The sequence below is a fragment of the Mirounga leonina genome, unplaced genomic scaffold (assembly GCF_011800145.1).
Source record: "Mirounga leonina isolate KUSES-001 unplaced genomic scaffold, KU_Mleo_1.0 Mir_507, whole genome shotgun sequence".
Taxonomy (NCBI): Eukaryota; Metazoa; Chordata; class Mammalia; order Carnivora; family Phocidae; genus Mirounga; species Mirounga leonina.
Genome location: NW_023270789.1, coordinates 2,842,919 through 2,855,704, shown reverse-complemented (window position 1 = coordinate 2,855,704; position 12,786 = coordinate 2,842,919). Strand labels below are relative to the sequence as shown.

Sequence of the window (12,786 nt, the reverse complement as noted above, 5' to 3'; positions counted from 1 at the left end):
CTCGGCTCGCGGTTCGCCGGGGCTGGAGAAGCCGTTGTCGCCCTTCGGGGTCGGGGGCGCGGAAGACCTGAGGGCTTAAGGATTTGTCACCCAGAATTCTACAGTTCTGGATACCAGAAACGGAGCACGCTCGTCCCGCCGTTTTGATCACGGGGGAGGGCCCGTGGCGGGTCGCAGTGGGAGTGGAGGATGTCGAAGAGGGATGAGCCCTTTGTGGGCTCACAAACTGATGGGGAGGATGAACGCGTCCGGCAGCCTTGACAGTTTCTTGTCTCCTGGAGTCTCCTGATTCGGCCCCGTGGGGGCTTTGCCACACCTGGGATCTGGGACCGGTAACTCCACAATGTCCAGAAATGGTAACACTCTAGCTCCTTACCCTCCGCTGTTGCTATGATTTCTGGTCGCTTAAGCCTGTCAGGTATGCCCGAGTCTCTCGCTGCTGGTTTTATCACCTTCCCTGCTTGATGCAGCTCTTTCACTGATGTCTCCATTACTCATCTCGTGTCATAGGCACAGTGCCTGGAGCCTAAGCTTCCAAAAATAGGGACATCTGAAACACCAAACAAAATAAAACTTGTGAATAAAATATGAAAACGATACACATTTTTAGAAATTGAAGTGTTTGGCCATTTCCAAAATTTAACATGTTAATGAGTCAAATGCCACTTTTTAAAATTTATTTTTAAGATTTATTTATTTATGAGAGAGAGCGAGCGAGCGAGCATGCACGAGCAAAGCGGGGGGAGGGGCAGAGGGAAAGGGAGAGGGAGAATCCTCAAGCAGACCCCCCCCCCGCCAAGCACCGAGCCCAACGTGGGGCTCGATCCCAGGACCCCGAGATCACGACCCCAGCCAAAGTCAAGAGTTGGTCGCCCAACTGACTGAGCCACCCAGGCATCCCCAAAGGCCACTTTTATATAAAATTACATGTGATTTCCAAAAATAAATGTGCCTACAAAGGTCTTAAAATAGTCCTCACCTAGATTTCTTCAGCTTCTCCTCCTTTTCCTCACCTGCTCTGACTCAGAATCTGCTTGTTACACTCTGGTGTGCTGGAATAAGTCGTAAAAACTGTGCAGACTTGTGTTTGCTATATATTCTTTTTTTTTTTTTTTTTAAGATTTTATTTATTTATTTGACAGAGAGCGAGAGCAGGAACACAAGCGTGGGGAGTGGGAAAGGGAGAAGCAGGCTTCCCGCTGAGCAGGGAGCCCGATGTGGGACTCGATCCCAGGACCCTGGGATCATGACCTGAGCCGAAGGCAGACACTTAACGACTGAGCCACCCAGGCGCCCTGCTATATATTCTTGCTCTGAACTTCACCTGATGCTTGGTGATGCTTTGCTTCATCCCTTACTCATGCTCTATCACATTTCCCATGGTAGGTGTTCCAAGTTTCTCTTGTTTAAGAAGTGCTTTATAAGTGACATGTGCATTATTTCACTTAATCTTTTAACAACTCTATGAGGAAAACGGAGTCAGAGAGATCTGGTGGGCAGCCCAAGGTAACACATCTGAGACTTGAACTCCTGTCTTATGATGCCGTGTTTAAGATTCGACTCCAACCTCCCTTTCCTTTCTTAGCTTCTTAAGCATCTAATCACTTATATACTCAGCAGGTAACTGCCTTTAATTGAGTGAGAAGAGCAAGGCTATCTGGAGAACTCCCTCACTTTCTACTTAAAAATCTATGGTTTATCAGGAAGCCTGGGTGGCTCAGTGGGTTAAGCATCTGACTCTTGATTTTGGCTCAGGTCATGATCTCAGGGTTGTGAGATCAAGTCTGGCTGTTGGGGATCTCCCTCTACCCCTCCCCCCAAATCTATGGTTTGTCACACCTCCTCTCATACCCATCCTGACTGCCTTTCTTCTGTTCCTCAACACCTTTGCTCTTTATTCCAACCTCTCCTGGCACTTCAAAACTTTGCTGCTCCTACATTTTCAATCACTCCTTTACCAGCATGTTCTTTCTGTCTGTTAAGAGTTATGATCAAGCCCTAAAGGGGGAAGCAAATCCTCCCTTGACTGAGCTGGCTTTCCACTTACTGACTTTTGTGACTCTCACCCCTACATTTCTCAAAAGAGTAGTCCCACTTTCTGTGTTTGTCACCATCATTACCCATTTTTTTCCTCCCTCACATAAACTAACTTCCAACTCTTGCTTCTATTGAAGCTTTTCTCTTGTAGATTACCAGTGACCAAGTCACTGGCCTTTTCTCAATATACAGTCTGTTTAGTACTCACTATTGTTACCTACTTCCTCATCCTTCAGACTTGCTTCCTACTTGACTTCTGAAATGCCCTACTCTCCTGGCCTTCTGATCTCTTGGGCTGCTTCTCACACTCTCCTTCCTCACTGGTTCCCCTTCATCCTCTTTATACCCTACTTTTTCTCTCTACATGCCCTCTTACACAGATGATTCCCAGATCCACACTTTCTGCCCTGAGCTTTGGTCACAACTCTCAATTCTAAATCTGCACCCAAATGTGTCCCTGTCATCTTTAGGCCCACCTACCTTAAACTTCGCTGAACTTTTTTGCTCACTAAACTGTGCTCTCTGAATTTTTCTATTTTATTCTCTCAAGGATATCATTATCCCCCCTTCTCTCCAGCTTGAAACCTTATAGTGCTCCTGGCTTCCTTTCTCTTTTTCCATATCCAGGCAGGTACCAATCTTTTTCCATCCCCACTGCCGACATCTTACTGCATAGAATTTTAGGATGGTACAGGACTCTGACCTGTAGTATTACACCCTCACCTCAGATATTGTAATAGTCTCTGAATTATCCCTGCCGTCACATTTTTTTTTTCAATCAATCCTACAATTTCCCCCAAATTAATTGGGAAAACATGGTACAAGGCAGGCTTCATTCTAAAAGTTTCAGTAGCTCCCTATCTCCGTAGGATAAAATCTGGATTCCCTAATACATTCAAACACTGGCCTTTTAGTTATCCCCTAAGCATTGCCAAACACACTTCTTTTTTTTTGGCCAGTTTTGTCTGCAGAATCCTTCCACCTTTATTATTTAAACCTACCCTTCCTTGGATGTCAGGCCTGCTTTACATTACCTCCTTGAAACTCCCTGTAACTTCAGGGTTCCAGATTTGAGCTCCAGGAGCTCTTTTCCTATAATTTTCTCGTTTCAGTTTGTGTTATATTGTGGTGTTAAGTGTTTCTATTTAGTTTGTATGTGTGTATATGTATATACGGGGCATGTTTATATGTATACACTACACACACAAACACGCTGTCTCTGTATGAAGATGAGAAACTCTTAGCAACTAACCTAGTGCCTAATCAGTAGACCTGTAATAAAGGCTTGTTATTGATGAGGCAGGGAATGATGATCGCCAATAAAGGAGAATAAACAGGACTACATGCAGCCAAGAGTTTTGTGGGTCACGCAGACCATAGGTGATAACGGGGTGAAGTCACAGGAGATCATTAGTTAGGGATTCTCCTTTCCCAGAATCAGTTCAGTGTTTTGTTCCATGCTCACATATTGCTTCATCTTTTTGGGGACCCCAGGCAGCAAATAGTATAGAGAAGTACAGAAATCACAGGATCAGAGGAATGGGACTGATGAAAGTGATCAGGTCCATCAAGGTGTCTAAAGAGTTTCAGCCCACCCTTGTAGCCCAAGATAGAGAAAATACCAAAGGCAGGAAGGACGGGAGGGCAGGATGACCAGGAAGAAATCAGGCAGGTCTTGATCGGACATAGTGATCGACTAGCCCCACCAGAGACTGAGTGAGTACATAGAAAGTGAACCAGAGAGCTATGTCAGACTTACCTTTTACCACTGCACATTTTTCTCACTCGCCATCCCTCTTGCTTCCTTACTTTAAAGGAGAGAGAATCCTATCTCCTAGGTTCTGTGCTCTGAAGACCAGCGTCATCTGCCTCCTCCCTCTCCTCTGTCTTCATCCTTTGCTTTCTGGTGGATTTTTCTTTCAATTCATACTCATACTTAAGTCCCCTACCCTATGCCCCTCTCTAGCTCCGGATTTCCCTTGGCCTCTTAAAAAGAATAGTCTACACTTGCTTCTCTAATTCTTCTTGCATTTTACTCCTAAACACTCGGATCTGGCTTTTGCGGTCACCACTCCTCTGAAAATTGCTTTTTCCAAAGTCCCTGATAACGTCCTACTTGTTAAATCCAGTGGATCCTTTTCAGTTGTTATCGAACAGAATTTGCTATAGTATTATTTTGTTTTAAGTAAGTTCTGTGATCACCGTGGGGCTGGAATTCACAACCTGGAGATCAAGAGTCACACCAAGTGGCTCTACCAACTGAACCAGCCAGTCAGCCCTGCTTGTGACATTGACAAGTTTCTTCTCAAAACTCTCTCCTCCCTTGGCTGCCATAACACTATTCTTGAATTTCCCTCTACTTCCTGCCCCTCTAACCACTCCTTTTCTTTCTCCCTGCAGAGCATGATTTCTCCCACCCAGCTCTTAAACATTGGTATTTCCCAGGGTCCTCAGCCCTATTTAAAAAAAACCTTCATCTTCCCTTGATTGTTGTGAGATTTGGAGGTGGTGTTTCTAGAGCATTAGCCCGTGTTTGATATGGGGGGCTCTTTTTACTGTTATCATTATTATCCACACCATATCTCTGAATTTACTCCTTCCCATCCATCCCCACTATTCCTGCTTTCAAGTCAAGTTCAAGTCCTTATTATACTTTGTTTGGACTACTAACTGGTGTCCCTGTTTCCAGTCCATTCTCTATAATCCTGTCAGAGATCTTTCTGAAACTCCAATTTGATCATGATTTTCAGTGGCTCTTCCAAGACCTTCATTTATTCCGTCAACTATTCTTTAAGCACCTGGAATGTGTTTTCCCAGAATGTCTTCGTGGCTTGCTCCCCGCCTAGAATAGTGATGAAGGCAGGGGCTTTTGACTGTGTGCCAGGATATATCATTGTGTAGAACAAGCAAAAATCCCTCCTTTCATGGAAGCTATCTTCTAGTAGGGGCTTCCCTTAGCTCTACCTCTGCCAGCCTAGGTAACCTCATTTCTTCTACTGCCCCACCCAGACTTTTTTTTTTTTTAAAGTGCCTGATTCCTAAAAGAGTCTTTAGTGCCATCTAGTGGAAGTAGCTGCAATAAAATGCTATACTAAGAAAGCTTGGACTGTGCACCCTTCTATTTTTCTTCTTTTGAACTGAGGTGGACAAGAGAAAACTTGGTTGCATTGCATTATGGCAGCTTTGCATTTTATCTAGAAATTCACTGTACCTTTTGTTATTTGTATTCTAATTGTGAGATCTAACAAGTATAAGTAGTTCCTTAGAACTGATATTTTATGTTAAGTGGGCAACTCTTCAACCTTGAGAAGGTGTAGGATGAAATGGCTAGAATGATCTGAGCCTTGGAGCTCTCCTTGTGTAACTTCTTTCAGGTCAGACTGGAACTAAATGAGACATAAGTTCCATTATTACTTAACTACCCACCCTTTCAGAAAGAATTCTCCACAGTCTTCTTTAAGATCTTCTAGCTCTTCTCACCTGACCACTAGTCTGACCAGATACTCTGCCCTGACCCTGAACATTCCAGAGTTGATATAGTCAGAAAGCTGCACCCAATCTTAATTGGTTTGGCATAAATATAAACTATTCTTAGACTGTACTTTATTACACACTTTATTCATCTTTTTCTGTGAATTCCTTTTTTATGTTTATCAAATAATAAAGCTCATTATTAACCTTTTTTGAAATAAATGCTTCATGAAGCGCCTGATACATTAACGTACTTACTAAAAAATTAATGTGGATAAATGCTTCGTGATTACATTATCTTTTATATAAATTTATCTTCCACATAAAATATACATAAACTGGGTAATAATATAAAGAAAATGGCACATTTAGAGATTGGATTTTGTACTGCATATGGTGATAAATCTTGTGATTAAAATTAGAGCAGCCCTTGTGGCGTGCTCATACTGGTGTATTAGAGAACAGATATTAAAAGGCATGTTTTAGGGGCGCCTGGGTGGCTCAGTCGGTTAAGCGTCTGCCTTCGGCTCAGGTCATGATCCCAGGGTCCTGGGATCGAGTCCCGCATCGGGCTCCCTGCTCAGTGGGGGGTCTGCTTCTCCCTCTGCCTGCTCTGCCTGCTCTGCCTGCTCTGCCTGCCACCCCCCCCGCTTGTGCTCTCTCTCTGACAAATAAATAAATAAAATCTTAAAAAAAAAATAAATAAATAAAAGGCATGTTTTAAATGAATAAACAAACAAAAAGCAGAATCACACCTGTTACACACAGAGAACAAACTGGTGATTGCCAGAAGGGTGGGGGGTGGGGGGTGGGGGGATAGACAAAATGGGTGAAGGGGAGTAGGAGATACAGGCTTCCAGTCATGGAGGGAATAAGTCACGGGAATAAAAGGCACAGCATAAGGAATGTAGTCAATGATATTGTAATAGTGTTGTATGGTGACAGATGGTAGCTACACTTGTGGTGAGCACAGCTTAATGGTTAAACTTGTCAAATGGCTATGTTGTACCCGAAACTAACATAACATTGAACGACACTCAAAAAAATTAAAAAAAAAACCCACCGGGGCTTCTGGGTGGCTCAGTTGGTTAAGCGTCTGCCTTCAGCTCACGTTGTGATCCCAGGGTCCTGGGATCAAGCCCCATGGTGGGCTCCCTGCTCAGTGGGGAGCCTGCTTCTCCCTCTGCCCTCCCTCCTGCGCTTGTGCTTGCTCGCTCACTTGCTCTCGTGTTCTCTCTCTTGAATAAATGAAATCTGAAAAAAATAAATTTTAAAAAGTTAATTAAAAAAAAAAGACATGTTTTACACTCTATAATATTGCATTATAATTTAACTTATGCTATTTTTTCCCTTAGGCTTCTTTTGTTATTTTTATTTAATGAACATGCCAGCTTGCAAGATTAATCATGGAAATTTGGATTTAGAAGAGACCCTTTGTCTGGAATACATTTGCCCCCAGATATCTTCTTGGCTTGTTTCCTATCAGAATGGTAAGTCTTTGAACGCAAGGACTATTATCTATTGTATTCTCTGTGTATTCATGGTATCTAGATGCATGCCTGGCCTGAAGTTGGAGCCCAATAAATACTTATTACATGGATATATGAGAAAATTGAGGCACAGCTAAGTAAAGACATGGCCTGAAGTCACATGGAGTTTCTGGAAGAACTGGGGCATGAATCCATGTCTTCTGACTGCTATTCTTGTTGAGTGGTTCAATGTAACACCTGGTCTCTAATCAGTACAGCTTTTAGTCCAGGCACCTGAGTCCCCTGCTCTGGGGTCTTTGGTTTGGAAGGACCTACTCAGGCCCCTCTCCAGTCACATCCCTACCCAGGGGACAAGGAATACTAAGTACATTATCCCAGTCCACCCCCTCCACTTTGGCCTTAGAAGCGGTCAAAGGGCAGCTGTTGGGGGGGGGGGGTGGAGCTTGATGGAGTTTGTTGGAGTGTCCTGTACTGGGTGGAAAGAGAAAAACAATATGGGCAAATGACTCTTTTTCTCCTTTTGCTCATGGCCCCTCAAATGTTAGGGGTGGACCTATCTCCATAGTAAATCTAGTTCTCCCTATGTATTAAATGTTGTTTAAACCGACAATCAATACCTATATTGTGCCAGACACTGTGCTGGGTATTTTCAAATGTATTTTCTCATTTAAATGTTATTCTTACTCAATAAGGCTCAGAAGTAACTTGCTTAAGGACCCACAACTAATCAGGTGCAGAGCTCAATGCATAACCAGTTTCTTCAGGAAGTATAGAGTGCTCTACACTTAACAAAACACTAATGTGTGTGTATGTGTGTGTATATATATGTGTATATATAGATTTTTTTTTTTTTAAAGATTTTATTTATTTATTTGAGAGAGAGAGAATGAGAGACAGAGAGCATGAGAGGGAGGAGGGTCAGAGGGAGAAGCAGACTCCCTGCCGAGCAGGGAGCCCGATGCGGGACTCGATCCCGGGACTCCAGGATCATGACCTGAGCCGAAGGCAGTCGCTTAACCAACTGAGCCACCCAGGCGCCCCTATATAGATTTTTTTATTGAGAAATTAATGTTTGATAAAAACATGTGACTAATTTAAAAGAATGTAAGTAAATAGTAAACCTCCTGTGCCACGCCCTGAATCAGAAATGACCAGTTAACAGTTTCTTTTGTTAAAGATACCCACATATTTTAAAACTTACTACGAGCAAGTTAGAACTGTTTTATTTGGAAAACTTTAGATATAAGCTATACACAGTGGAGAGAGTATAATGAACCTCCCAAGTATCTCTCATTCAGTGTCATTTTTATTTCAACTTTTACTTTTATTATCATTTTTATTTGTTGGAGTATTTTCAATCAAATCCTAGATATCATGTCATTTTATTAAATTTAATATATTAAGATTATATATATTATTAATATATTAAGATTATAGGGGCGCCTGGGTGGCTCAGTTGTTAAGCGTCTGCCTTAGGCTCAGGTCATGATCCCAGGGTCCTGGGATCGAGCCCCGCATTGGGCTCCCTGCTCGGCGGGAAGCCTGCTTCTCCCTCTCCTACTCCCCCTGCTTGTGTTCCCTCTCTCGCTGTGTCTCTCTCTGTCCTATAACTAAATAAATAAAATCTTTAAAAAATATATATATATATTAAGATTATATTAAGATACCTATTTGAAAATGTTTAGCTATAATGAAAATATTTTGACTTTTCATGTGGAAGTCTTAATTTTAAAAATACCATACACAGTTAAATACCAATTTTATTTGTTTTATTTTAGAATTCCCTCCTTCCTTTTAAAAAGGATTCAGGTGGGAGCTGGGCATTTAATAATGATTTCTGTGACTATAAATATGTATTTGTATGTAGCCTGTGTTATATCACACTGTTTTTTTCTCAGGATTCTGTGGGACTGTGCGGGCCACTTTCTGTTTTTTGTCTTTTCCCGTCTTTTGGAGGAGCTGTTCAAAATGGTAAGCAAATAAATGCCTTTTTGTCTCACTTCTCTGAGTGATAGAACCTGAAAATGATGAATATAAAAGGGCAGACTATGATTTAATGTAGTGCCTTTCTAACTCAAATGACAGCTAACTTTTCTGAGTTGAAGGGCACCCACATCTTGGTAATAGCATCTAGAGCATGAGTAGATTATAATATATCATGGTTTATAGAGAAGTCTATACATTAGTTCCAGGAATGTGGCTAGGAAATATAAATAAATAATGTTCCTAGTTGCATAGAAATATATATAATCCCCACCAACTGAGGCAAAGCCAAGTTATTTATTTCTGTATTGACAACAACTCTTTTTTTCTTAAATACTTATTTTCTAGGTAGTATTTAAATCTGTACTGCAGGGCGCCTGGGTGGCTCAGTCGGTTAAGTGACTGCCTTCGGCTCAGGTCATGATCCTGGAGTCCCGGGATCAAGTCCCGCATCAGGCTCCCTGCTCAGTGGGGAGTCTGCTTCTCCCTCTGACCCTCCTCCCTCTCTGTCTCTCTGTCTCTCATTCTCTCTCTCGCAAATAAATAAAATCTTAAAATAAATAAATAAATAAATCTGCACTGCATTTTAATAAATTCTTCATTTTTTTTTTTGCACAGTGTGCAGGACCCGAAAGCTTTTTCTCTTTTTATTAATGAGGAGTACATGGTGTTTTCAGGAAACTCTGGTGTGATAAATTCCTTATATTCTTCAGTATTCAGTGCCTCTCTTTTAGACAGAGTCCCATCATTAATAATGTTTTATATTGATTGCATGTTGAAAATGATACATATTATAAATACATATTTTAAAATACAGACTTTATTTTTTAAAGTAGTTTTAGATTCACATCAAAATTGAGCAGAAGGACACCTGGGTGGCTCAGTCAGTTAAGTGTCTACCTTCAGCTCAGGTCATGATCCCAGGGTCCTGGAATTGAGCCCCACATCCGGCTCCTTGCTCAGCGGGGAGCCTGCTTCTCCCTCTGCCTGCCGCTTCCCCTGCTTGTGCTCGCTCTCTCCCTCTTTCTCTCTGACAAATAAATAAATAAAGTCTTAAAAAAAAGAATAAACTTCTAGAAAAACAATAATCTAAAACTTAAAAAAAATTTCATTATTAAAAAAAAACCTGAGCAGAAAGTGCAGAGAGTTCTCATATGTCCCCTCTCCTCACACATGCACAGCCTCCCTACCATCAACATCCTGCACCGGGGAGTTACATTTGGTATAACTGAACCAATATTGATACATCATTATCACCCAAGTCCATAGTTTTCATTAAGGGTCACTCTTGGTGTTGTACATTCTATAGGTTTTGACAAGTGTATAATGACACGTATCCATCCTTATAGTATCACACAGAGTAGTTTCACTGTCCTAAAAATCCCCGGTGCTTTACTTACTCACCTCTTCCTCTCCTCAAACTCCTGGCAACCCCTGATCTTTTTATTGTCTATCATCTTGTCCTTTCCAGAATGTCATATCGCTGGAATCATACAGTATGTAGCCTTTTCAGATTGGCTTCTTTCACTTAGTAATAGACATTTAAGATTCCTTCACATTTTTTCATGGTTCGATAGCTTATTTCTTTTTTGCACTGGATGCTATTCCAATATGTGAATCTACTACAGTTTATTTATCTAAAAGTGATAATATTTTAATAAAATTCTATTAAATAAAATCTATTATTAAAATTATTTTTACCCATTCCTTTTTACTTTTGTAATGTGGCTTCTAAAATAAAATTGTATACACTGCTTACATTAAATTTCTACAGAACAGCACTGCTGTAGACCTTGGTAAAATGATGTTGTTGGTAGTTTATCTTCAAAACAACCTTCTCATTCCAACACCTGCCTAAGTTTTGCTGCCTCCTATAAAGAGCATTCTCCTTCTCTAGGACTTGTCTGCTTTGGGTTGGTTCCTCTCTCTTGCCCCCAAGCTACTTGAGATTGCCGTGGTCCTCCCCTACCTTTCCCAAAAGAGACTTACGGTATTCATTTTGTCAGGAAGGTGACAGTTGGTGAATTAAGTCCTTTATCACTGCACTAGGTTCGCTGGAGCATATTAAATATGGTGTCTATGGCCAAGTGGCTTATAATAAAAAGTTTTTTGTAGAAGATCTGACACAAAGCCTTAGGAATTAACTTATTTTTTGTTAGAAATCTTTGAATTTATCTTACTTTACTTTATATAAGTGACTAATACATCAATATTGTTTATAAAAACTAGTTGGAATGGGAGCTCATTCTATTATAATCTGATTTATTCCTCTTTATGTTAGATCAGTTTATCTCATGCATTCTCAGTGGGAGTGATATTGCCCACAAGTGGGCAAAAATTGGTTCTCGGAGTACGAAAATATCTTACTCCTTTTTGTTTTTTTTTAAAGATTTATTTATCTTAGAGAGAGAGAGTGGGGGAGGGGTGGGACAGGGGCACAGGGAGAAAGAGAAGCTCAAGCAGACTCACCATTGAGCACAGAGCCCAATGCAGGGCTTGATCTCGAGACTCTGAGATCATGACCTGAGCCAAAACCAAGACACTTGCCAGATACTTAACCAACTGAGCCACCTAAGTGCCCCCCAAATTTTACTCTTTTAAGTATAAAGCATATATATTACTTATACATAGTATGTATAATACATATGTATATAACACACACACACATTATAAAGCCAAATATACAGTATATCTGCATATTAAAGTTTCCCGAAGAGGCAATTAGAAAAAAAAGTCTGAAAGTGTTCCTTAGGGGCTTGGTTATGAAACGCATTGAGAAATACTGGTTTATCTGGACAAGAAATTCCTGCAGCTTTAAGAGAGAGCCTAAAAGTAACATAGACCAGAAAGGAACAGAGACAATATACAGTAACAGTCACCTCATATTACAGCAGAATGTTTTTATGACCAGTTAATCTTCAAAGTTTCCCAAGTAGGGAGAGGAGGAAAAAATAGAGGGAAGCTGTAGAAAGATTTACATTTACAGATTGGGGGAGAGGGAGCATCAGAAGAGTGTTAGAAATCTCTACCATCAGTTTATCACCAATTATTAATATTTTGCCTCATTCATTCATTCATTCATTCATCCTATCTCTTCCTCTCCCCACCAACCCTCCCCACCACTCCCTGGATTATTTAGGTCAAAGTATATAGGTATTCATTACACTATTTTTTCAAGTGTTTTCTAGGTGTGAACATTTTCAAAATAAAAGTAGGGGTAAAATGCCATCCTTCTCTTTATCTACTCCTATACCCTGATTCTACATTGGGGCCCTGTTGAACTATAATTTCTTGGTGACATATTTTCTGTCACCTTTAATCTTGTGCATATATTGCTCCCTCTGTCTGGACATATTGTGCGGCCTCCTTTTCTTCCTTTATACCCAGGCTTTGCCCGGATAACTCCCAGAAGTCTTTTCAGGTTTTACTTCCTCCAGGAAGCCTTTCGTGACCACCCAGCCCACTTAAGTCTAGGTTAACAGTCCTGCATATATTCCCTTTATTGTGATTGTCCTTATTGTTGCCCTTGTCATATAATATTATACTTGCACATTGAACTTGTCTGTCCTCACTGGATTGTGAGTTCCATAAAGGCAAGGATTACGGCTTCTTTTATTCATCTTTTCTTCCTTGGCAGTTACCACAGGGCCTCACACAATATTTATTAAATAAAGCAACAATTAATTTTTCTATGAGATACATATTTGTTTTATATAATTCCATTTATAAGGGAAAACAAGAAAAATTAGCTTCTATATTATAGGATTCTGGGGGGTGGAGTGGGGAGATACAAAGATAAGAAGTA

The 12,786-nt window shown here is 40.8% G+C and overlaps 1 protein-coding gene and 1 long non-coding RNA gene across 3 annotated transcripts in view; one reads left to right on the top strand and one right to left on the bottom strand.

Moving 5' to 3' along the window:
- The first annotated feature begins 283 nt into the window (after positions 1-283).
- Positions 284-9,022, top strand: LOC118000473. 2 transcript variants are annotated; one of them, XR_004676472.1, is made up of 3 exons: positions 284-356; positions 6,864-6,998; positions 8,897-9,022. It is a non-coding gene; the product is annotated as an uncharacterized LOC118000473 (long non-coding RNA). The 2 variants fall into 2 exon arrangements; XR_004676473.1 differs by having other exon boundaries at positions 332-418.
- The window catches only part of VTCN1 (V-set domain containing T cell activation inhibitor 1), a 77,227-nt gene continuing 64,856 nt past the window's right edge, over positions 416-12,786 (bottom strand). Inside the window, exon 6 of the mRNA XM_034990200.1 lies at positions 416-550. The gene's annotated coding sequence lies outside the window, so the exon portion shown is untranslated. The remainder of the gene's footprint in view (positions 551-12,786) is intronic.